Consider the following 23,360-nt stretch of genomic DNA (forward strand, 5'->3'; position numbering starts at 1 on the left):
TAATCTATCTAATTTTAGTATATCAGCTGCCATTGAAACTAAGCAAATAAAAATGGAAGAGATGAATGAAACTGGTTCTGTTCTAGATTTTCTTCAAATCTTCGATCCCAATAAGGCAACACTCCTACCACTTTCTAAAGGACCAGTGCTATTGAATCGATCACAGAAATATGTTAAAGTGTCAATGTGACTGCTGGTTCCAACAGCTTGAGCCTGGAGTATAAACCTGAACTCAGTGTGAGTTCAAACACACTTGCAAAACCTGTACATGTGCACCCTATGTAGGAGATGAGCATCAACCCTTGTGAGAGAGCAGCAGTGAATATTCAGGAGAAGTATCAAGGGATGATGGAGCCTTAGCTGAATTTTGGAGATTTGCTTGTATGCATAGATTAAAAATGCTTGGGCATTCAGATTGTAGTCTTCAACTGCAGTTGAGTAAGTCCTTATTCATGTTAAGGCTGTTTCAATACTTTGCAGTATGTGCACTTTATTAACAATCCATTAACAATTCAAATACCCAATGAGGGTAACTGTTGGCTGGAACATGATAGGGTTATGTAGGACTGTTATCTCTGCAGATTTATATGGGCTGGAAAAGACCTAAAGATTTGCAAAAAGTACAGACAGGCTTCTTTTGCCAGACAAATTGAATCTATGAAGTACTAAGAAAAGAAGGACTTAAGGACATCACATCAGATCTTGTTCAGTGTTCTAAGATTGCAGCCTAGTTTTCCTGCTTGGGTAATAGAAAAAAATCAGGTTCTTCCAAGAGATGCTTCAGAGAAAGTAATTATGACTATATCAGTCAAACACACCTGCAGCTAAATACCTAAAGGCAACATTAACATACCATCTGCTATTTTAGGTGGTGACTGTAAAAATTTTTCTAGGAGATGACATAAGACTATATACATGGTCAGTGAAATGGGACTATTTTATGCATTGTTACCCTTTGTACTGGATCAGAAGATGAGGAGTTTCAAAAAAATCTTTTTTTAACTTTTTTAAATAAACTGGATGGACAATATTTTTGGTGCTATGCCAGCAGATGACTGATTCTTTCCTTCTTGCATTCAACTGTTTAAAAAACTTTAGCAATATCAATGTTTCTGTGAGTGTGAAGGTCTTCACATTTTTATTCCATTGCCCTAAACACCAGGGAAATATACTCCAAAGTCCTACCAAGACTGCAATCTAGTCCTGAGTTACTGCATTTTAGTTTGTGTGATTCAGGCTAACAGCCACTTCAACTAAAAGGAGAACTGAGTCCAAAACATGACAAATAAAAGGAAACAAACACAAAAAAGTGCCCAAAACCAAACCAAAACAAAAAACAACAGAAAAGGATTTGCAGAACCACAGCAGGCTGCTTGAAATCCACATGTAGCCAGATTCTTTCTGTGTAAATTTATGAGCCTTACTGATAAGTTTGATTTAAGTGGCTTTAGGCGTCCTGTGTAGTTGTCAGAAAAGAGGCCAAGGTGGAAAATCCACATTCCACTGAGGGTTGTTTGATAGAAGTTGATTTGGTCTCTGAGAATGTTTGTCACTATTCGTGGATTTTCTCTGTACCTTGGTCAACCCAGCTGGGCACTCAAAGTTGTTTGGACTTAATATGAAGTTTGATTGTACTTTTTGCAAAGCACGAATATACAACAGTAATTAATTAGCCTGCCTGATGGAATTGTTAGTTATCATTTTTAGAAGTTCACTGCAAGTTTTTTCAGGTTATACATAATCTAAACACAAGTCTCAGGTTGCCTTACACATAGAGAACCTCATGCATTTTTTTAGTTTTTTAAACATCTGTATTTGAAGATAAACTCTATAAATTAAGATAGCTCTAGAAAGGCAGTCTTTTGATTAGTGCAAATTAGCACCTTCTGTTTTCTCCTGGTTCTTCTCTAGATGACAGTGTTCTTCATAATATGAATACCATCAGTATCCCAGTTTAACTTTGTGACAGGGACACAATGGGGTTTAGCTGTCCCTATGCAGCTGTGCAACTGTGTTGAAGTGCAACTCAACTAATACATAAAAAACTTGCATACTCTCAGCAGTAGCAAAAAAGTTTTATATTGTGCACTGGTCCCACTATTGCATTGCAATGGTTCAGAAATTAATTCTACATCTGAGGTATGCAAATTGTGCTCATTATGAAGATGCTGAGCTGTAAGTGGCAGTCTCTGAAAAATGAGACATAGGAGCATGAGCAACACCAGCTTTCTAGAGCTGGTTCTGAGTAGTTACATCCAAAACAACAGAAATCCATTAAATGCTTGTTTTAGCTGTCTGCCTGCATCCTTTCCTCCTGCCCCTGTAGCTGCCAGAGCGGTACATATATGAACTGCAATGTTGATGGCACCATAGTGTCATAGCCATGAGGTTGCACAAGAAGACCTGTGCAATTTTTGTTCACTGAGTACCTGAACACCTTGGCTATGGTAGATTAGCATAGCTCAGGTGGCTTCAACAGAGCTCTTCTGCTTTATATCAGTATATAATGTCTGTATTCACTTAGTCTCTAAGTGAATTGAAACAAATACAGAAGTGATCCCTTTTCCTGTCCATTGATTATAGAAAGAACACAGCTTGTAGCAAATTTTAGGGTTTTTAGTTGTAGTGTGTGACCTTAATGTATTAAGTCTGTGGCCGTGTAAAAATTGGAGCTCCCAGCTAAAAGAAAAAATCTAAAATACATAATATTTGGCATTCAGAAGCACCATTGGATTTGTATTGGGTGTAGGTGGCAAGGGCAACCCACTACCGGACACAGCTGCACCCCTCAGTCAGAGTGGGGGCACCTTGGGGAAAAATGTATTTTTAAAAAGGGAAAAAAATGCCACATGGGCAGAGAAAGAGAAAAAGAAGTGAGAAACAGCAGTGCAAACACTTGAGGTTTTTTTTTTTCTGTCAGAGGAGTAGGAGGGGGATGAGGTCTCCAGGTGTCACAGCAAATATTTCCCTGCAGCTTGTGTAAGAGACAGCACAGCTACTATCCTCCCAGAGCAGTAGAGACCCCTTTGCTGGCGCAGGTGCATATTCCTTCAAGGAACTGGAACAACTCATGTAGTGAACCAGGTTTATCCTGAAGGAATGCAGCCCTGTGGAGCCCATGCTGGAGCAGACTTGAAGAACTGTGGCCCACAGAGAGGACTCATGCTGGAGCAGGGGAAAAGCATATGGAGAAAGGAACAGCAGAGAGGAACTATTATGGATTGATTTCAACCCTCACTCCCCATCATGGAGGGGGTACAGGAGCTGGGAACAAGGCACTGAGACTGAGCATGGGAAAAAAGGGAATGGAAGAGAGGTGCTGTATAATTTTATGGCTTTGTTCCTCACTATCCAAATCTATTTTAAATGTCTAGAAATTAATTTTCCCAAAATCAGATGTGTTTTGCTTATGATTGTAATTGGTAACTGTTCTGCCTGTATTTATCTCAACCCACAAGCTCTTTCCTCCTGCACCTTGTTTGGGAGAAGTAGTGAGTAAGCAGCTGTGTGGGAATTTGAACCTTATCCAAGGTTAACACACTGTGTTACTCTGCTGTAAGACATATTGGACAACTTGCTTTCCTGCTATGTGATCTCTAAGTCTCCCTAATTCAAAATTTTACATTGAAATAACACTGAACCATTTCTATTCATTTATTTATCTACTTACTTTTGATGGACAGTAAATTTATTGAAAAATTCCCTTTGGGAAGAACTCGGAGTATTAAAAAAATCTAGGTCAAGTTTATGGTTTCAGAAGAGAAATAACATTTTGAAATAACATTTTAAACATTTTGATAATGTTTAAAAATACTATTTTGATACTTTGAAAGCAAATATTTGATCTTTTTGGTTCAAAATTTTTCATTTTTCTTAAAAACTGGAGTTCAGTTTAGAAAAAACAAGCAAATATTTATATCCTCTCCAGTACCATTGTACATCTTAGAAGACCTCTGTTTGTTTATGCTGAACAAAATTTTGAAGTTTAATCTAGATAAATTTTTGAAGTGTTTTTTTTCCCTCTAAAATTGGGGAATTAAATATTCCTTGTGTCATGTTATGGGGCTGGGGGGAGTTGTTTTGTTTTGTTTTGTTTTGTTCTTCCCCAAATTTCCCTTTCAATACAGGTATCAACCCAAAGTATCTTTTGACCACTTTGTTTTGGGCCTGTTCTCAGTGTAGCATTGACTGTAGATTCTTTCCCTACTTTCATAGATGCTAATCTTAGTTCCCTGTACACTTAATTTCTAAAATTTTTTATTGAGAAATAACTTACTTGCAAACTTCCCACTTTAATTTTCCAGTTCCTGTTAATGGTCATATCTACTTTGGCACTAGTCTTTGATTGATAACTGCAATCATTATTTTAGATGGTATAGTGGGGAAAATATTTGCAATAAGTCTGACATTGTGTATTTTACGAGTGATTTGATTGCTATTTTCTTGAAATTCTTAAAATATATTAATGTCCTATGTTCATGTGGCAGCATGAGAATTTAGTTTACGTTTCAAAAGAAAAAATATTTTATAGTCTTATCTATAAAACTTACGAAGAAAATTTCAAAAATTAAAAGTTGACTACCTTAGGCAAATCATTCTCTTAAATCTCAAAACTATAATTTAATCTTATTCTTATTTTTTTATTCTCTTGGTCTAACAAGTATTGCCTTGCCAAGGGTTCATGAATATTCTAAGTTTATGGGAAAATATTATGTATCTTTGTTTTCTCTTCATATTGACTTATTTTATATTATCTTATTGCCCACCTGGCATATAAATATGATGAAGCATAATTGAGAAAGTGGCAATATTGTTTTACCAGGCTCATGTTCTCTGCTCAGTCCACATGGCAATTTTGGCCTATGGTGAAACCACAGTCGGAGAAGCATGAACAGAAAATGAACACCCATGTAGGAGACACATGGGGCTACCTAATCCAAGGATGGCATTAGCCTCTGTGGCTGTACTGCTGGGTAAATACACCACACTCTCCTCTGGCCAGGTAAAGTTACTCCATTTCACTACAAACTATGGGCTGTAGCTCCATGTGAACATGGTAGAAAAAGGTGAAAATTGAAATCTTCAATAGCCATGATAAAAGTAGTTTTGATGCTTGTAATGGAGTATCAGGAGATCAGTCTCAATCTGGCATTGACCTGTTCTATGAGTGCTGAACTTTTCTGAAAGCTTTATCTTTAGATGCTTTTTTCTTTACCCTTAATGAAGACAAACGATTTCTAATGCAAAAATCCTCCTATAAAGCAGCATCAAGGACTGACTAGGTCAAACATACACTTTTAAGTGATTTATGCATCGGACATTTTTCGACTGCAAGCTATGTCAAGAGCACTAAAACCTTGTATGCTTCCTATTGTACCAGAATAGTGACTTTGGCCATAAAAACATGGACTTTAAAGAAGTGTGTACAAGTTATATCTATTTCAAATGAGAAAATGCACAAGTGATGAAAATAGAGGCAGATAAATGTTCAGGCTGCATTATATATGGGATTGCATTATATATTGACAAATGGATAAAAGAGAACTGGCTATCCTGAGGGTTCCTAATGAGATATGGACTCCTTTACTTTTAGGTCACCCTTGTGAATCCCAGCAAGGTCAGGAACCAACAAAATATTGCCTGAATTGGCAATGGCAGTCCAGTTCCTTACTGCCAGATGTTCAGATAATAAAAGTAACTACAATGACTGGCAGCATACTATAGCCTTGTAGGAGAATCCAAATTAGCTTCCTCACCAGCTACTGAGAGGCCATGGAAAAGTAGCTCCTTCCAAAGCTGGTCTGAAACATGTGAGGAAGTCCCAGAATAGCTTCTTGTGCTGTATCCCTTCCGCAGATGCACAAAAGTCTCCCCTTTATACAGCTATCAATTCAAAACTAATTTAATTTCCACTGCAGATTTAAAACAACATGAACATACACCAGTTTGCGCTAACATTGACAATGAGAGGGAATAAGCAGCTAATACATCACTCCTTTCAGCTGGGATTTGTTGTTCATCATAATTCAGTGTGTAATGTTAAGCCAACACCTCACTATTCAGAGTTTATTTGCTAGTGATATTGTCTGAATATCAGAGGATCCTTCCGGTGGACTAATCAGCCCTCTTTATTAGATGCAACTGTATATTCATGATCCTATTGGGACAGATAGGTTCTCTATAGTTTGATAATAAAAATATGTGCTAATGAGTCCCCTTGCTCTTGATTTCTTACATGAAGAAAGAGGAAGAGTGGGCATTATTTACTCACAGGTAAAGTAAAAAACTATAAAGGTAAAAGGCCTTTCCATGCAATATACTGCTCAAATGTAATAATCCCTGAGATGCTTATTTTAGTATATGGATCAGTCACACTGTGCCAAGAAAGGGAGCCATCTATTACCGGGCCATAAATGTTAAAGACCCTATTTAGAGCCTTTATCTCTGGACGGAACAGAGCCATTTTTGCTGATATTTGTATGACAACAATAATGGTACCTCACTAAGTTGTGAGTAGTTGTTACAATTGCAGTTTGCCCAATTCATTTTCAGTGGTCATCAGGGAAATTCATCTAAAACAACCAAAAAAACATAGATATGTTTGCATCATATTAATAAGAAGAGAAAGCAAGCTAGCTGCCAATTGGCAGCAGAATATGTTTTGGTGGTTTGATAAGGATACTAAAGAGTTTATGATGTGACAGATGTTTCACTACACTATTGTGAAATGAATAGATTATGAGAAGTAATTAGATGTACATTGGAATCAATGCTGTTATCATCGAGGCCTTCGGGCGATGCAATAGATGAGAGTCATGGCAGCAGGTGGTCCAATGGCTCCGAGACAGGAAGACACACCGCAGGAGACTGAGTGACAGGTTTCACAGATCCAGGGGGTGAGAGATCTGAGCTATTGCCTGCATTTGTAATCTTTACTCATGTATAAATAATAACAACTACACTATTGACTTCATATGCTATGTCATACCCTCTGCTACCCCCTACACACGCACATACACACACATATATAAACACACACACATATGCACACATATTCTGCAACTTTTCCCCTCAGTTAAAGCAATTCTTTTATTTTCAGATAAAAAACCAAAAATCATCCCTTTGATTCTAGTGCCAACTCAATGTTCTTTGATGAAAACAGACAGAAAACCTGGCAACATCTTTGAATACAGTGTGGTGTATTGTGTGCCTAGTGCAGAAATGTATATGCACTTTCCATGAGAGACTTAACAGAAAGTGAAGTTCAAAACGCACAGTCCTCATTATGCTGCTCTTTTTCAAGCTTTTCCTTATTTTCTTTTTTCATCCAGCAGGTCTCAAACAAGGAATCATCAGTATTATCCATGAATTACCTTTGGAAAAGAACTAGCAGTCTGAGTCATCAGGAGAGATGACATACAAATCTGCTGACTCTAGGAAGATTTGTGTCCTGACCCAGAACCTCAGCTGTTACATGTCCCCTGAGCTTCAGCCTGGAACTTCTGGGTTCTCCTGTACTTAGTGGAGTGGATAACAATGAAGACTAAGGTAAGTGTCACTAGCAGTCAGCCCCTGATTCCATGAATGGTTCATAGTAACAGGAGGTGGCTCTAGAAAGCCTTTTGGTGCTGATGCTATTAGTCCCTGCCTGCCGGTTTTTGCTGTGAAATCTTTTATTTTATAGTTGAAGAGAGTGACACTATGATAAAAGGGAATATTGAAACATTAAAATGTATGTTTCAATATTCTGAGTGTAAACATAAATACCAAGACTTTTTTTTGAGGTGTATGAATATCAATGCATATATATAGTCATATGTGTGATGTGTACTTGGATAAATCATTTGTTCTGTATGAATACCTACCATGGATGGAGATGTGTGTAATTTAAGGTGGTGAAAAGGAAAAAATCCAATGTTATGGAAAAGAATAATAACTTAACCACCAGCACAAAAGATGAACTTGTCTTGCTAATCAAGGATATAGGGTAAAGCTGTCAAGTATATAAATATATATGCATAAAGCATGGCAACAAATATGTTGGTCTAGTATTGCAATTTAAGGAAACTTGACTTAGCTTACAAAAACCCTTAAGAACACCAAATTAAGTGTCTTTACAGTGGTAGTTATATTTTGACAGATTGGTCTGGGGAAAACATAGAGGTTGGGACACTGTACAAATACAATACCCTGAGATCAGAAACATATGCTTTCCCTGTGTGAAAGGGTATACAAACAATTATCCACTTATCAACAAATATCTCCTATTGCTCCTCTCTCCCAGAACCATACACAACTTTTCCATTCTACCACCAGAGAAATAAAGAACCTGTCAAACCTGTTGAGCCAACTTTCAGCAAAGTGGCACTTTCATGGGGCTAACAATGTCAAGGAGCAAGCTGGGAAATCAGACAGAATTTGTCCAGAGTTATGGCACTGTGAAACTAAGTTCCTCTTCTGAAAACCTTGGTCATTGTGCCTGCATTACCTGATAGACTAAGTAACTAATTTAAATGGTGAAACCTCAAGAGGCCCATGCAATTGGGGTAGCCAATCTATATCAAAAGAGGTGAGGAAACCTATTGCTTGGTTGATTGAATCGGACTGATAACCTCCTCTTTAATTCTTTTGTTCCTCTTCTTTCCAAATTATCTACACCCTCGGGTACTCTGAAAAAAATGAGATCTTACCCGGTAATAGTCATGCTTTTGCTGGCCTGTCTTCAACCCTGAGAGGGTGTGAGCAGCATCACTAATACCAGTGGTGTACTCAACTGCCTGTCACGACTGAACCAGTCCTACTAATTTCAGAATATCAAATTCCTTTGAGTCTTTGCTCAGGAATAGCTTAGTAACCATAACCAAGCTTGCACTTGGTGAAATAAATTGCAATTATTAAACACATTAAAAATAATTGCATGACACCTTTAAATTGTACTGCAACATGCATAGCAAAACAGACTATCCAGACTTCTAAATATGAACTCTAAGATCCTTAGTTTAGCACTCCTTAGTTTAGTACTATGAGATAGACAGACAGGCATATGTTCTCATTTTTTGACTTTCAAGTGTTCTGACTATTACCAGAAACTACATTCAGTTTCTACCATCAAGGCCACCTGGAGGTAAGTCCTCCTAATCAGATTTCATGGGTCAATGCAATGCCCCGAGAGGAGGAAATTCTGAGTGCAGCCCCCTCACTCTTCAAGCAGGAACCAAATCACTGTGGGGCATTGTCTTAACAGTATTGACATTTCTGACTTTTAAAAAGGAACTGGCTCACAGTCACCCCTGGATGTCTCTAGTGTCAATATAGAACCCAGGGGAACTGTGAGGTCTAACAGCTTTTCCCAGATTCTTTCCCTGTTCTCCTGCCTTCTCATTGTATTTCAGGATTAACTCTATCCCAGACAAAACCAGTGTAGGCAGTAAGGTCACAAAGGAAAAGTGCCCCCTCTGCACACACCAGTATCAGCCATTTGGGGATATCCTTCATATCAACCTTCTTGTCACTTGCTCTTAGTCTCCCTTGTTCATTTGTCTAGTCTCTCTTAGCTTGCCTTTACTTGCATCTTTTTTCTCTTTGCTTCTAGACCTTGGAGCCCACCACCAAGACATATCACTCTTACATTCTTGTCACAACCATGTACATCTAGGAAAAGCTCTGGAAATAGGAGAGAATGCCTCAGTCAGTAACTTCAGTAACAAAACCCCTTATGTTTATACTCTGCCTGTAATTAAATATTGAGATCTCTGTTGAAAGTTGCTCCCTTTACAAATGCTAGCAAGTGATTACATATATATAAAAACCTATAAGCATAATCACACAGGTGGGTTTTTTTGGCAGAATGATGACAGTCATACTTTCAGCAACAGTGCTACCTTAACTTGCAAATTATTTGGTATAAAACCTGTGTATGCCTATGTTGATCTAAAAAGGCCCTTACAAACATTGTGCAATATGGGATCATAAACAATAACAACCTTCCAAGATTAGGTCTTTTACAGTTAAGGGTCAAAGGCTCTTCCAGTGTGAAAATGTTGTTTTGTTGAATCATCTACCATTTGCTGAGCTTTCTGAGAAAGCCTCTGCCTAGGGGATAAAAATCAGGTGAGGAAGAGTTTGAGGTTAATTGCACAAGCCTTTTTAAAGTTCCTGTGTAATAATAATTAATATGTACTTAGCCCTCCAGTATGTTTTGCTGCAGTCCTGGCTTTCTACCATATGTGAGGCTGCTTCTGCCCTGTCACAACTCCTTTGTTTTCCAGGGGGTTGTCCTGTATAATCACTTCTTTCCAATGGTTATTTTATAGGCTTGTTTTGCCACAATGTCAGCACTTCTAATGTGAAGAAGTCATATCTTCTAAATACCAAGCAAAATGTTATGACTATTACATGTATCTAAGGCTAATTTTTAAACCTTTCTTTAAAAATTTCTGCTCTTCCATTGCATGTTTTGTCTCTACAAGTGAAAATGTGCACACAGAGTGATATTCAAGCACATATTTGGGCATATAATATGTACAACCAAAGACAAACAAATGACATTAATTTGTTCAATCTTTTACCTGCCATCAGTTTAATGGCTAAGTCTATTTTCATGGTAGCACTGAAAGAATAGGCCTTAGTATTTGGAACACACTGTGGGCAGCTGACAATGCAGTGGCAATGCAGGGATAGTAACACCGTGATGTCAGTGCAGAGCATGCCAAGCACAGGGTCAGTGTTATTGCTGGTATCTCCTTGGACAAATTTTCTTGTGCAATTCCACTTTCCCCTTCTGTCCTTCAGATAGAGAGAAGTCATGGAGAAATAACGTATTTCTACAAAACCCATGACACTCAAAAATCAGACAGGGCTGTAAGAAGAATATTTATTTGATGTAAAATGTGCAGTAAGTGTTGAATGAGGATTTTCAGAGTGTCTGACACATATAGAACATGATTATTTGCATAACACTGTGATTCACCACATCTTTTCCTGGGACAAATAATATTTTCTGAACTAAACTACTCAGAGATAGAAAAGAAAGAAGACATTTAAACTTCATTATTTAATTCTGCTCTGGACCTTAGGCTACAAAAAGATGTACGCTGGATGTACCAGTTCACAAGTTCATGTACCACAGCCTGGAAATGCCTTCTATACTCAGACTTCAGCAAATCTGTTTTGCTTGAATAACTTACGTGCCCTGGTCTTCTGTAAACCCAAAAGTAATTTTAAAATAATAATAATAAGCTAGTTTTTCATATTTTGTTTTAACATGCTTGTCTTACAGTCTGATTACTGGGAAGCATTAGAAAGGCAATGTGGATGGTCAAAGATTCCTTGTGGACTAATACAACTTAACTTTTATACTTAATGAGTCAATGCCCAAAGACTTGTTGAGTTACCAGGGCAACACCTGACTAACTGATTAGGAGCTTGTCCAAAGGAAGTAATAAATATATTTTAAGAGATTTATGTATTCAACAAGTATGAAACCCCAAAAACGTTGGGCTGACATTCCTTAGTTTCCTGAAGGAGCAAGAACATTGCTGAATCTGTAGACTTGATGTGGTAGTAGTTTTTCTGCTTTCAACCTTTGATGATATATATGTGAAGAGCTACTTCTTCTTGTCTGGTGCTAAGTGAAATGACAAGGATTAAGCTGTCCTCTAGTTGCAGAACTGATTTTCCAGCAATTTCAGGGCAAACCTATTGTCAGTGTTAAGTTTCAAGTAAAATTTTGCTCTGCAAACTTATTAATGAAAAATGGAGTACAACTAGCTTATATAACAAAAAAAATTTGGAATTTTGAAGGAACATTAACTATATTTTACTTAAATGAATGAGCCACAGAATAATATTAATGAAAGATGAGCTACAACTGGATATGTCTGCATCTTCTTAAAAGGTATTGTACCTAATATCAATACTAGTCAATGACAGAACTTGTCTTGCTCTCTGCTAATACCTAAGATCAAATAGAAAGAAATTAATCTTGTTTTTCTGATTTTGAATTTACTGAAAAAATATCAATATACCTATGGAACTGTATAACATATTAAGCTAGTCATTTTAACAGTGGAGTAACTCATCCGAAGTCAATGGAGTCAAACTAGTGTAAATGAAGAGGGGATAAAAGCATGCACAAAGAGTTACAGTCAGTGGTAAGCGCCAGGATACACCCTTGGAGGGTGAACATTTATCTATAATAAGAAATAATGTTTCCTAATACTTGTAATTCTCTCCTACCATTCCATTCGTCGACACACAGCAATACAGCTAGGCAGTTAGTCAGGATCATGTATGTAAACATAGTAATTTATTATTGGAGCCACTAATAGATGCTATGTTCAAAAAACATAAACAAACCACAAGACCCGCTAATCAAAGTAAGAGCCATATGTACAAAATAAATGGAGTCTTCCTCACCTTTGGCTTGAGAAAACAAAAAAGAAAGGGATTTCTGCAGGATTGTCTTTAATCCAATTTACTTTGGATTTAATCTCCAAAACAAGGCTGGCCTGCTAATTCCCAATTATAATGGCACATGTAATCAGAGTCCTCATTAACAAAGACTGACTATATTGTCTATTAGGAATGGAAATCTGAAATGCAAATTCAGCAAATCAAAACGTTAAATGAGCTCTACCCAAGATGCTTAGAGCTCCTGCCAGGGCAGCGCATGCTGGCCGACACCTGCCCTGAATTCTCCCTCCAGCTGAATGTTTCATTCTGTTCCAGTCTTTGCCTCCTAATTGACCTGCTTATGATCTCTGCTACAATTAACATATGCTTATTAGTAATGGCTGGTTAAAGATTTCAAACTGCCGCAGTTTACAAAGTCTAATAGAGATGGCACACCACAGGAAAGATAAGACCACAGTTTTCCTCATCAGCAGTGTCATAGTGGTTTGATTTCATGCGATTCAAATGAGATAATTTTTCACATCAGCTGATGTCTCCAAACCCATTCTAATTGAAACTGGAAATCTGCACACAAAGTGGCTTAAGGCTCCTGGTGCACTAAATGAAAATCAGTTAGGGAATAGGATTTTTTACCCCTGTAACCACATGCTTAGCAGAGATGGGAAAAAGATTTTTTTAGAAAGAAGAGGACAAGGAAACAAAGAGGGAGAGGGGGTAAAAAGCTAGTTTAATAACAAACAAGAAAATACCCTACTCACTGTATGTTTGGTCAAATTCCTTAGTCCATTTCATAGCTGTAAATAAAGGTTTATAGATGATGAATCATCAATTTATAGATAATGAACTGAAATATTTTTTCTTAATATGCTACAGAAGAAAAGAATAATTCTGCCATTACAAGAGTACAAGAGTATTGGTTGCTATTATTTTTATTCATGCTCCTTATTCAAGAAAACATTCCTAATTAAAACAAAGAAGCAAACTAAAACAACCAAACAACCAAACAAACACACAGGAGAAAAAAAAAGAATTGTCACTTGAATATGGAAAAATGGTCTTTTATATAATACTTTATTACTACTATATACTGCTACTATATTACTTTCACTAATGTCATATTACCTACACTTTCATATATGAAAAAGATCACATTACTGTTGATTTGGCAAGTCAGTCTACTTTTATTAAATTTTCCTCTGTCTTCAGTGTTTTTCCATGTTACTATCTCCAGTCTGCAGGAGCCAATGGGCAACAAATATATCTCTTCCACCTGGTTTCATTCCAGCTTAATTAGCAATGCACTAATACAGCAATTATGTCTAATTCTCTCTCTTAACTGCATTATTATTATCTAAGATTTCTTGCTGACCATATCTATTCCTATTAATTTTGTTCCTTGATTTTGCTTGATCATGATACATTCTTAAGGAGATGATTGAGCATTTCACAGTCCTTCCTTTTGTATTTTTATCTTTGATTATATAAGCCACTTATCCCTTTGAAGTCTCATTCTGCCAAAATCTCAGGGGCCTGGAGAGAGGGCAAGAAAATATTTGGGTCCTATGTTTTGCTTCTATAACCACAGCCACTTCTTACAGACAAATGCACGTAATATTTTTTTCTAGAGACTTTAATCCTGATACCAAACAAATTCAAAGACAATTTAATCTTATTTTCCTGAAAGCAATTTCCTAAAACTTATGTTTCATGCTTCATTAAAAAAACATGTACTGAACAACATATTCTTGAACCCAGGATACAGAATTTTGTAGTTGGCATAATCCACACATGCTTTGCAAGGGCATCACAGACACTCGCTGCTCTCGAAAAAGCTACAATTTGAGTCAGGCAAATACAATAGGCAAAAAAGATTAGGTTCCAGCAAAGGTGAGGAGAACACCAGAGAACAAATTCATGTTCAACTGCACAGTTGGCCTGTGGGCTTTATGAAAGGATCTAAAGGAACTGGAGGATATAATTCAGTTTGTAGGAAAAAATATTATTGCAATCTATAGGAAAATGTATATGTTAGAAGGAAAAAAAAAAGAAACAAAGATATCTCCTTATGGTTGGAACTAAAATTCTTAATCTTCCTCTTTTGTGGGTTTTTTTTTTTGGTTTTTTTTTTGTTTTGTTTTGTTTTTTTTTTTTGAGAATGATGGCCCCATTGACTTTCATCTTCATTTTGGTGCTAGTGAGTGAAAAACAGATAGCCTCAGATGTTTTCATGTAATTGAAGTGAATGAGATTGTAGTAAAAAAAATAATTATGTACTCCTTGAAAAGAAAATGCTCCCATACCTCTCATCTTCATGGCCATTATAATCAGCCTTGCCCTCTTTTAACAAGTTAAGACTAAAACTTCTAGGACTAAATAGAGAGTTAACATATTTAGCTGCAGCTCTCCAAGAACTTTTTCTGCTCTTTCTGTGTATGGTTATTAACTTTATAGGATGTAGACTAGATGCTGTTTATATTAGAACTACCTTTTCCCTTTCCTTTCCATTTTCCCTGCAGCAAGGAGCATAATTAACGCAAGAGTGGGATTTAATTTACTGAAAATTAGCTAAGTAAAAGTCATGGCTCTCACTTCAAGTGCTCTCCAAGGCTTGCTTTCTAATCAGCAGAGGGAGAGGCATAACCAGAGTGCAATTCAACCTGTATCAGAATGGGTATTGAAAGCAGGGAGATGAGTTGGTGTATTCCATTTCTGCTGATTGTAAAGGAAGGCTCAATCATAACTTTAAACTGCTCACTTAATTTTAAGTAACCCTTGAAAGAATGGGTTATAATATCCCTCAGGAACATAACTCCACAGTCTGTGAAAAGGGATGTAAGAGGAATCAGAATCCAGCATTTTGAACACAGTATTTGGTACAAGGTGTTTCCCACTGGTGTTTCTGCTGCCATTCAGCCTGGTACCACATTTCCAAAGGGATTTGTTTAAACAGTTTCCTACATTTTCTGCTATCTGAAGTGAGTACTAACTATTTTACAGCAAGGCTATGACACATGTTTAAAATTAACAATATCTTTTGATTTGATTTAGCAACACTTCCAACTGCTCCCCAGCACATTGCTGTTGGCCACATTACTAATTTTTCAGAACAAGAAACTGGAAGACGCAACATTGCAAACTTATAGATCAGGACTCTGAACTGAGTACTTGCCTGTGTTGGTTGGGCATCAAGAAAAAACTAAGGGGGAAAAGTGAGTGCTCAGTCTTTTCAGTACTTAGGATCAAATGAAGTACAGGATAAGATCTTATGATTATTCACAAGTTCACAGTGAAAAGACCTTTTACTTCCTGTCTGTTCATTGCATTTGACACTGAGCTTTGTTAAAAGTACTTAGACTCCTCTGTGGCTTGGGATACTTGCTTCAATAAAAATTTTACTAAAACCCCAGGAAAACTGTTCACACCATTAAGCAACATAGAATGTTATTTGCATTTAATTTTCATCTTGGCATATGCTTTGAAGGATAATTTTTAAAGTTTAGTTTAAGTGTAATAAAATTAAATGCAGATTATCAGCTGACTATGAATTAAAACAGAAGGTTTCACCTTTTTCACTGTCAAAACCTTTGAAATACGAAAACAATATTGGTATGATTTAACAATATTAAAATTATTAATTCAATATTGAATTATTTAACGATATTTATTATTAAAAATATTGAATTATTTAACAATATTTAACAATATTGAAAACAAATGTTGGTAGATTTTCAACGATAAAAGAAAATAGTTGCATAGTTGAACTCTGGCCCTCATTCATAGTTTCTGCTATTGAATAGAGATTTTGGCATTTGACTGAAAGCAGAGTTCAGTTCCATCCTTTTTCTCCCCAAGTAATCCAAAATATGGTGTCAGCAAGTTTATTTTATTAGAAATCTGACCAATACAAATTTAAAGAATAAATGCCAATACTAAAATATAATTTTTCACTCCCACACATGCCATTATATGTGGTGTTTCAAGGTAGCATATATGGTTCTTTCTGCAAATAACACTAATATTTTTTTTCATTCTCTGCATAGTGACAAATGCTTTTCTATGAAATCATTCAGCTAGACCTGTGTAAATCTGGCTTATCATTCAAACTTTGCTACAGACCTTCACAGCAACCAGGGATAACTCATTTGATAGGGTCTAGCCTGAAGAACTGTAAAGGAACAAAAATCCAGGATGAAGTTGATGTGAATGGAAAATAGCTGCTACCTCAGAAATGCAGGTGCTTAATTACTGTGAACTGCAGTTGGCTATTTTTTTTTTTTTTTAAGAAGAGAGTACTTCTTGGTTTTGCAGTTTTTTGGAAAATGTGTTTCTTCTTGTTCATGAAGTGCTTGAATACTGTGGCAATGGAAGCCCAATGGACACAAATGTGTTACTGTTCTGCAGCTGCTAATGAAGTTAGCTCTCGCACGTGGAGCTATCTGTCCCTAAAGGTGGAATAGTGGTAGCAGCTATCAGGGACAGCTGAATCTGTATGGGCACTCTGGGATTTTCTCTTGCGGTTCTAAGGACAAATAGTGACAACTTCTGCTCATGTGTTCCTTCTCTCCTGATTGTGTGGGAGGTTATATGCCTGATTAAATTGCTACATTCCAAGGAAATTAATGTAATCTGTTTGTAGTAAAACTACTCCAGACTGTAAGTAAAAGTTAACATTCATTTCAATCCTTGAAAATCATAGGCTTTTGACTCCAGATAGAGCTTAACTTGCAATGGAGACATGTTCTAACAAGTAAATCTGAATGTGCTTTTTAAAATGAAGTTTCTCTTTGGCAGGAAGTATATTTGTGTTATGTACCTTGCTGTTAAAAAGAGCAAACTTTCTGAACATTAATGGTTACAATTTCTTTTCAGCATGTAGACTTCCACCAAATAGACTATCACCGTTTAACTGGGACCCTACAATATGTCAGGTCAGTGCTGTATTGCATCTATGCACAGGATTTAGAAGGTGAAATTATTATGTTGGATATTGGATACTGAATTTTCTTATGTTCATTGATATGTACTTTAAATGCCTAAAACAGGAGGGAAGAAAATAAACTTTCATATTTTTTTCTTTTTTCATTTTCATTTTTGCAGATGCTGTGTTACAGAATGGGGAAGAAAACAGGAGCAAGTGGATAAAAGTGTCATCTTCTGTTTGTCCCACCATGTAACCTAAAACTGTTTAGATGAAAAATTATTTTACAATTATTTTTTAAAGGAAAAAGAAGGAATTCACTCCTGGAATTTGACTTTGTATGCTAAGCTCATGCCTTGAAATAGAATTTTAAAAATAGTAAATCTTGTATATGTTGTAGAATTCAAAGAATTAAGAGCCTTTAATAACACAAACAAAATTATCATCCCCCAGTCTCTCAGAGGACTTGCTTCCACAAAACCTAGCAAGGCCCTGGAATCTGATCTCAGCACTTTCAGGGCTGTAATGTTTCCATTGCAGCAGCATCTTGCTGTGCTAGGGATAGTCAGGGGCTGGAGCTCTCTTGTTCCTGGCACCGTGCACACTCGTCAGAGGAGCAGCCTGTACCTCAGCATAGCGACAGCCCATGTGTCATGTTGAGAGAGGAATTTATCTTTCCATAACGTAAGCATCAAAAATGGATATCATGAAGTATCCTCCAGAGGTGTCTGTTTCCTTTTGTGTATTGTAGAAGAAGCCTGGAGTAGTGATCTTATACAGGTGATCCTACATGTACAGATAGGTAGTTTAGGGCAGATAAATGCAGTCAAAGAGCACATTCTTCTCACACTGTGCAACAGAGATCAGAAAGATAGTTCTGTGCTCTGAACTCTGAGTCCCCATCTTCTGGTGTTGATAGACTCTTTCCCCTTAACCATTTCAATATTTGAAGCATTCTGGATTTGTCTTGTGAAAGTTCCAGATCTTCTGAAGCAATATCCGAAGTACTTTCTCAACTATGAAATAAGAGTACCTAAAATATAATGGCAATGATTTCCCTAACTGGCTTCACTCCTTATTCTCCATGCAAAAGCTTAGATTGCTGACCCATCCGCTTGCTTGAATATTTTCATCATTATACCCATTATCAAAAGAAAAACAAATACCACCCCCACCCCCGTCTATTTTCTTATATAATAGATTGTAGTCCCTCTTTTCTCTACTGCTTTGCTAAATTAATGACTATTATGTAAAAATAATGAAATTATAGGAGAGCAACAAAGAATTTTTAGGAAGGGTAAATGATTGTAAATATCCTGAAATACATCTTAGTTCATCATTACAATAATACTAATGCTGCTTTAAGTTCTAAGAACATTAAAGGCAATATATGAGTTGTTCTGTGACATATGAATATGGATAAGAATTACATCTGCAAAGTTTTCATTTTTTGGTGGACTTCATGGAAATTATCATGCATACTGTTTCCCCCAAACCATAGCCAAATACGTTAGCAGCATGATTATCTCAGCATCTGAAGACAATTAATTATTTTCAGTATATTTTTGGACCTCTCTGTGCAATTTTAACACTATGCACACCCACAGATAAGAAGAAAAGTCATAAAGTTATGATTGATTATGAAAAGTCAGTTTTCACAGTGATTTTGAGACTTCCATTCTGTCAGCAAAGTCACTGGTAGAAAGGTTTTACTGTATCTTGTAGGATTACCCTTGTGTTGCTAAGTCAGTGTAGCTTATTTAATTAGTACCGTAATTGCCATCAGCTAGGTCAGCTAAGAAGACATATTCCCCTGGCATCTGAACGCTGAAATACCATATATGTTGCTGCAGAGTGTTAAACAGAGATGTAAGGGAGACCAGTTTTCATTATGTGATTTTTTCAAAATGTAAAATTTTCCCCTTTTCTTTGTCAGGAAAATTCTGTTTTTCTGAAACTGACTTTAAGTGGTTTTGTGGGGGATTTTTTGGGATGTAGGGAACCAGCCTTTTTTTTTTTTTTTTTTTTGCAGTTGTTGAATAAGAGGAAGACCAGTGTTCAAGTCTGTTATTCAAATAAGGAAGAGCAAAAATATGAATCTGTATCCCATAGAAATATTTTAATTCAGTGGGTCATCTCTTTTGGTGGAGATTGCTGGGCAATAGACAGAGTCTAAATGTACAGCAGGTTAGGACAGTGAAGTTAAACACCTGAACTCAAATCTCTGTGTTTTTCTATATCCCAGAAAATTACCACAGCAAGCATTACCACTGCAATTCTGTAACCAGTTTTACTGAAATGTTTTCCACAGTCAGGAAGTGCACTGTGTATGGGGTTACCTGTGGCCAATGCTTGGCACTTCCAGAACATCCACCTTAGGAGGTTGGGGAAAGTCACAACCTGGAAGTACCTGTCCTTAACCCTTGATTGATGGGGTGAATTTCACCCATGCACAGCAAACTTGCAGGTTCTCTGCTGGAACCTGTTTAGCACATTTTATGTACTGCACAAAATACTGCAGAAAGCCACAGAATAATGTTTTAAGAATTATAAGTGTTGGTTGGGATTCACCAGTAGACATGACAAGAGAGAAAGTAGCTAGGTAAGGTGGCCACTACTTCATCAGTCACAATGCATTGCCCTTTGTTTCAGATAACTGAAAATCTCCTAACTCTTACATGAAGACATGCAATTTGTAAGTAGTGATTTTTTCTCTGTTCATATGTGCTGGTGCTGATTTTAAGAGCTCAACCTAAGGGAGGTAGTCAGCTCTAAAACATATTTAATTAAAAAACAAAATAAAAAGCCCACAAATCTTGGATAACTTTTATAAGCATAGTGAGGCACTGGAACAGGTTGCCAAGAGAAGCTGTGGATGCCCCATTGCTGAACATGTTCAAGGTCAGGATGGATGGAACCTTGAATAGATATCCCTGTCCATGGCAGAAGCCTTGAAATTAGATGATCTTTAAAATTAAGCAATAGAATTTGACTGTTGTTCTTTTATAACAGTGAAAGCTAATAAATTTTTATGTTATTACATTTGTCTCTTATGAACATGGAATTTTCAAAGTACTCACAAAGTACTTAAATACCACTCACCTTAATTTTTAACAGAAGGAAAAATATGGAGACACAGAACAATACAATACTTTTCTGGGAGGACATATGTCAGATTAATGACAGAAGATTCCAGTCTGGCACCTGGGTGTTGTTTTATTTTTTCCATGTTATCAGTGTTCATTGTTATTCCTATACCAAAATTCTGGAAAACACATACTGAGAGTTTTTCCCTAGGTGTTTCAGAATCTTAGTCCCCAGCTAAGTCTTGAGTAAGCATCTGTATCATCAATACAAACTTTATTTTAAGGGAAAATTAATGTTTGCTGTTTTCAAAGCTTTTTTGTGTTTGCATGTGTGGTTTTGTTTTTCTTTTTGCCTAATTTCTTTCAGGGGATTGTCAAAGGGACAGTCATTACTCTGGGGAAGATCCCTTTTTTTCACCCTTAGCTCAGTCTTTTTTTTCTTTCTTATCTCTGCAGGGCTCGCAATGCCTTTTTAGTATTTGCTCACAGAGTTCTGTCCTCCTAGTGGGACATGGCGTGTAGTTTAAATATGTTTCTCTCCTGATATTCTAAATGACATCCAATTGACCTCATAAATGTCTTATGAGACCAAACAAACTCTATGCTCGAACAAAAACTGTCAACCAATTCTACTTTGCCTGTCCTCAGGCTGCTCTGGCATGATGCCATAAAGCATCAGTATTGATATTTTGTGGCATTCAAATTGTAAAGTACCTAGGCTAAGCAATAGGAGCAGAGGTATTAATACAATCTGGCCATGTCCCTGTTAATTACCTCAATATAAACTAAATTTATAGCACATGGTACCTTTGATATGAATTGGCAGCAGACATCAAAACCTTTTCTTGACATTATCACGTAAACCTAGAAGGCATATAGCTAGCATTTTGTGTAAGGTATTTTACAGAGAAGCATGAGAACTTCAGAAAAACTTCTGCATAGTTTTATCACAGCCTTCATCAAGATTTCTTTATTGTCAATAGTGACTTTTACCACGGCAAAATAAAAAAAATAAATTGTAATGTTTTATAATTTTAACTAAATAAACTCATAAATGCATTCAAAGTGTCAGGGAACACAGCTACACTGAGCAGGATAAGTTAACATGATAATTCAGCTTAAAACTAGTTTTCCAGATTGAAAGCAATTTCTTTCTAATATGGAAAACAGAACCTATCTGAAGGGAGCCTTTTATACTATACTTTTACATTAAAACTTATCAAGTGTCTGGGGAAATGTGCTCTTGAAATCCCATCATGATCCATGTGTCATTGAAGACAAAGATCCGATGTGCTATGGAAATTTCTTGATGCATATTATGAGCTGTTGTTTGCCATAGTGTCTGGATAATCCTGCTTCATTTATTGGAGGGCCATTTCAGCTGCACTGTCAACAGCCTGGGATGATCAGGTCACCTTTCCCTATAAAATTATGTAAAAGCTGTCAAATGGGCAGGATTATAGGAACATTAAAGGTGCTTTAAGATTTCATGCCTATAAATATTAGCAAAGAAGATTTAAAGGCAAATCTGTCAGTACATGCCCACATTTCTACAACCTTGTTTTACAGCACTGCAATGTTATCACCTACTTTTTATCATGTAACTGTGAAGTGTTTTGGTGGGGAGCAGCTGCTTGCAGCCTTATCTATTTAATTCATGTAGCAGGAATTAAGCATTATTAAAAAAAAATAAAAGAAAAATAGGGGTAGCTGCCTCCCATTTCTCATCCTTTGGAAATGAGTTCTTAACATTTTTATTTCACAGCAAAGCAATTCAAGTAGATCAGCACAAACCTTTTCTATTTGGTGGGTCATCTTATAAAAAAAGCATTGTATATTTAATAAAGAATTTTGATTATGGCACCAATTAGAAATACCTTTGCGTGAGAGTAATAACCAGCAAATAATTTTGACTAGTATTTACTTTTAAGTTGTGAAAATTTTATTATAGTGTTTTGGAATGGCTGCTCTTATTTATTGTACATTATGGATGCCATGGGCACCGTCAACATAAATAGATATTGGCAGACCCCTAGCATTTCTTCAGAACTCTCTGGTATCCTCATTAGACAAGTGCAGCATTTTACTCATATTTTGTGCTGGCAGATTTCTAGCCAATCTCTTAGTTAAACAGACTTAAAGATCTCAGAGGAGGAAGAAAACCATGCTCCCCTACAATCTTTCAGAGAAAAAAAGATCTGAGAGTCTGACCAAGGAGCAGAGTAAATTGTGAGCAATGCTATGTCAGTTGTGAATGTCTGCTCTGGGACTTCCTCCAAGCTGCGCAGGCAGCAGCAGAAGGTTTCCCATTTCTGTGAGCTCTGTAAGTGGGCTGCTGCTAAGCCAGCGTGTGCACGTGTGCTCTCTCTGTCACAAATGTCCAGGTCAGAAGGCAGCCCTAGATGGAAACCTGTGTGTAAGCTGTAACTGGTGCATCAGCCAGCAGAGCATGCCTCCAATGAATTTGCTCTTGCAGTGTGAGTTAGGAAGGCAAATGCTTGAAAAATCCTGAATGCAATTAGGCACAACATGGTTGTTCTCTCCAAGCTTCATTAGGCTTTGCTCTTAGTTTTCACATTCCCTGTTGGCTTGGACAAATGGCTAATCTCCAGTTAGCTTCAGTGGGAGCAGAAGTGTAGTGGAGGAAGAGGGTTTATCTGAAAAAATGAGAGGAAAGGGATATAGTGCCTGAGCTGACATCTTTCTGAAGAATAGGTGAAAGGAAGAGGAGAAGATAGTAAACAAATGGCTTGCTCAATGCACCTGGGAGAAAGTAAATACAGCAACTTCCTACAAGGAGGCAATAGAGGAACTTATTAACTGGATCCAGATGCAAATGCTTCTTACATCAGGCTTCAGGGTCCCCTAGAAGAAAAATTAGGGACCTGGCTGAATCCTTCTGTGGCTTTGCAGTGAGGGAATTGGTGGCTGCTGCACAATGG

This window comes from Lonchura striata, chromosome 2, assembly GCF_046129695.1.
Source record: "Lonchura striata isolate bLonStr1 chromosome 2, bLonStr1.mat, whole genome shotgun sequence".
NCBI classification, from domain to species: domain Eukaryota; kingdom Metazoa; phylum Chordata; class Aves; order Passeriformes; family Estrildidae; genus Lonchura; species Lonchura striata.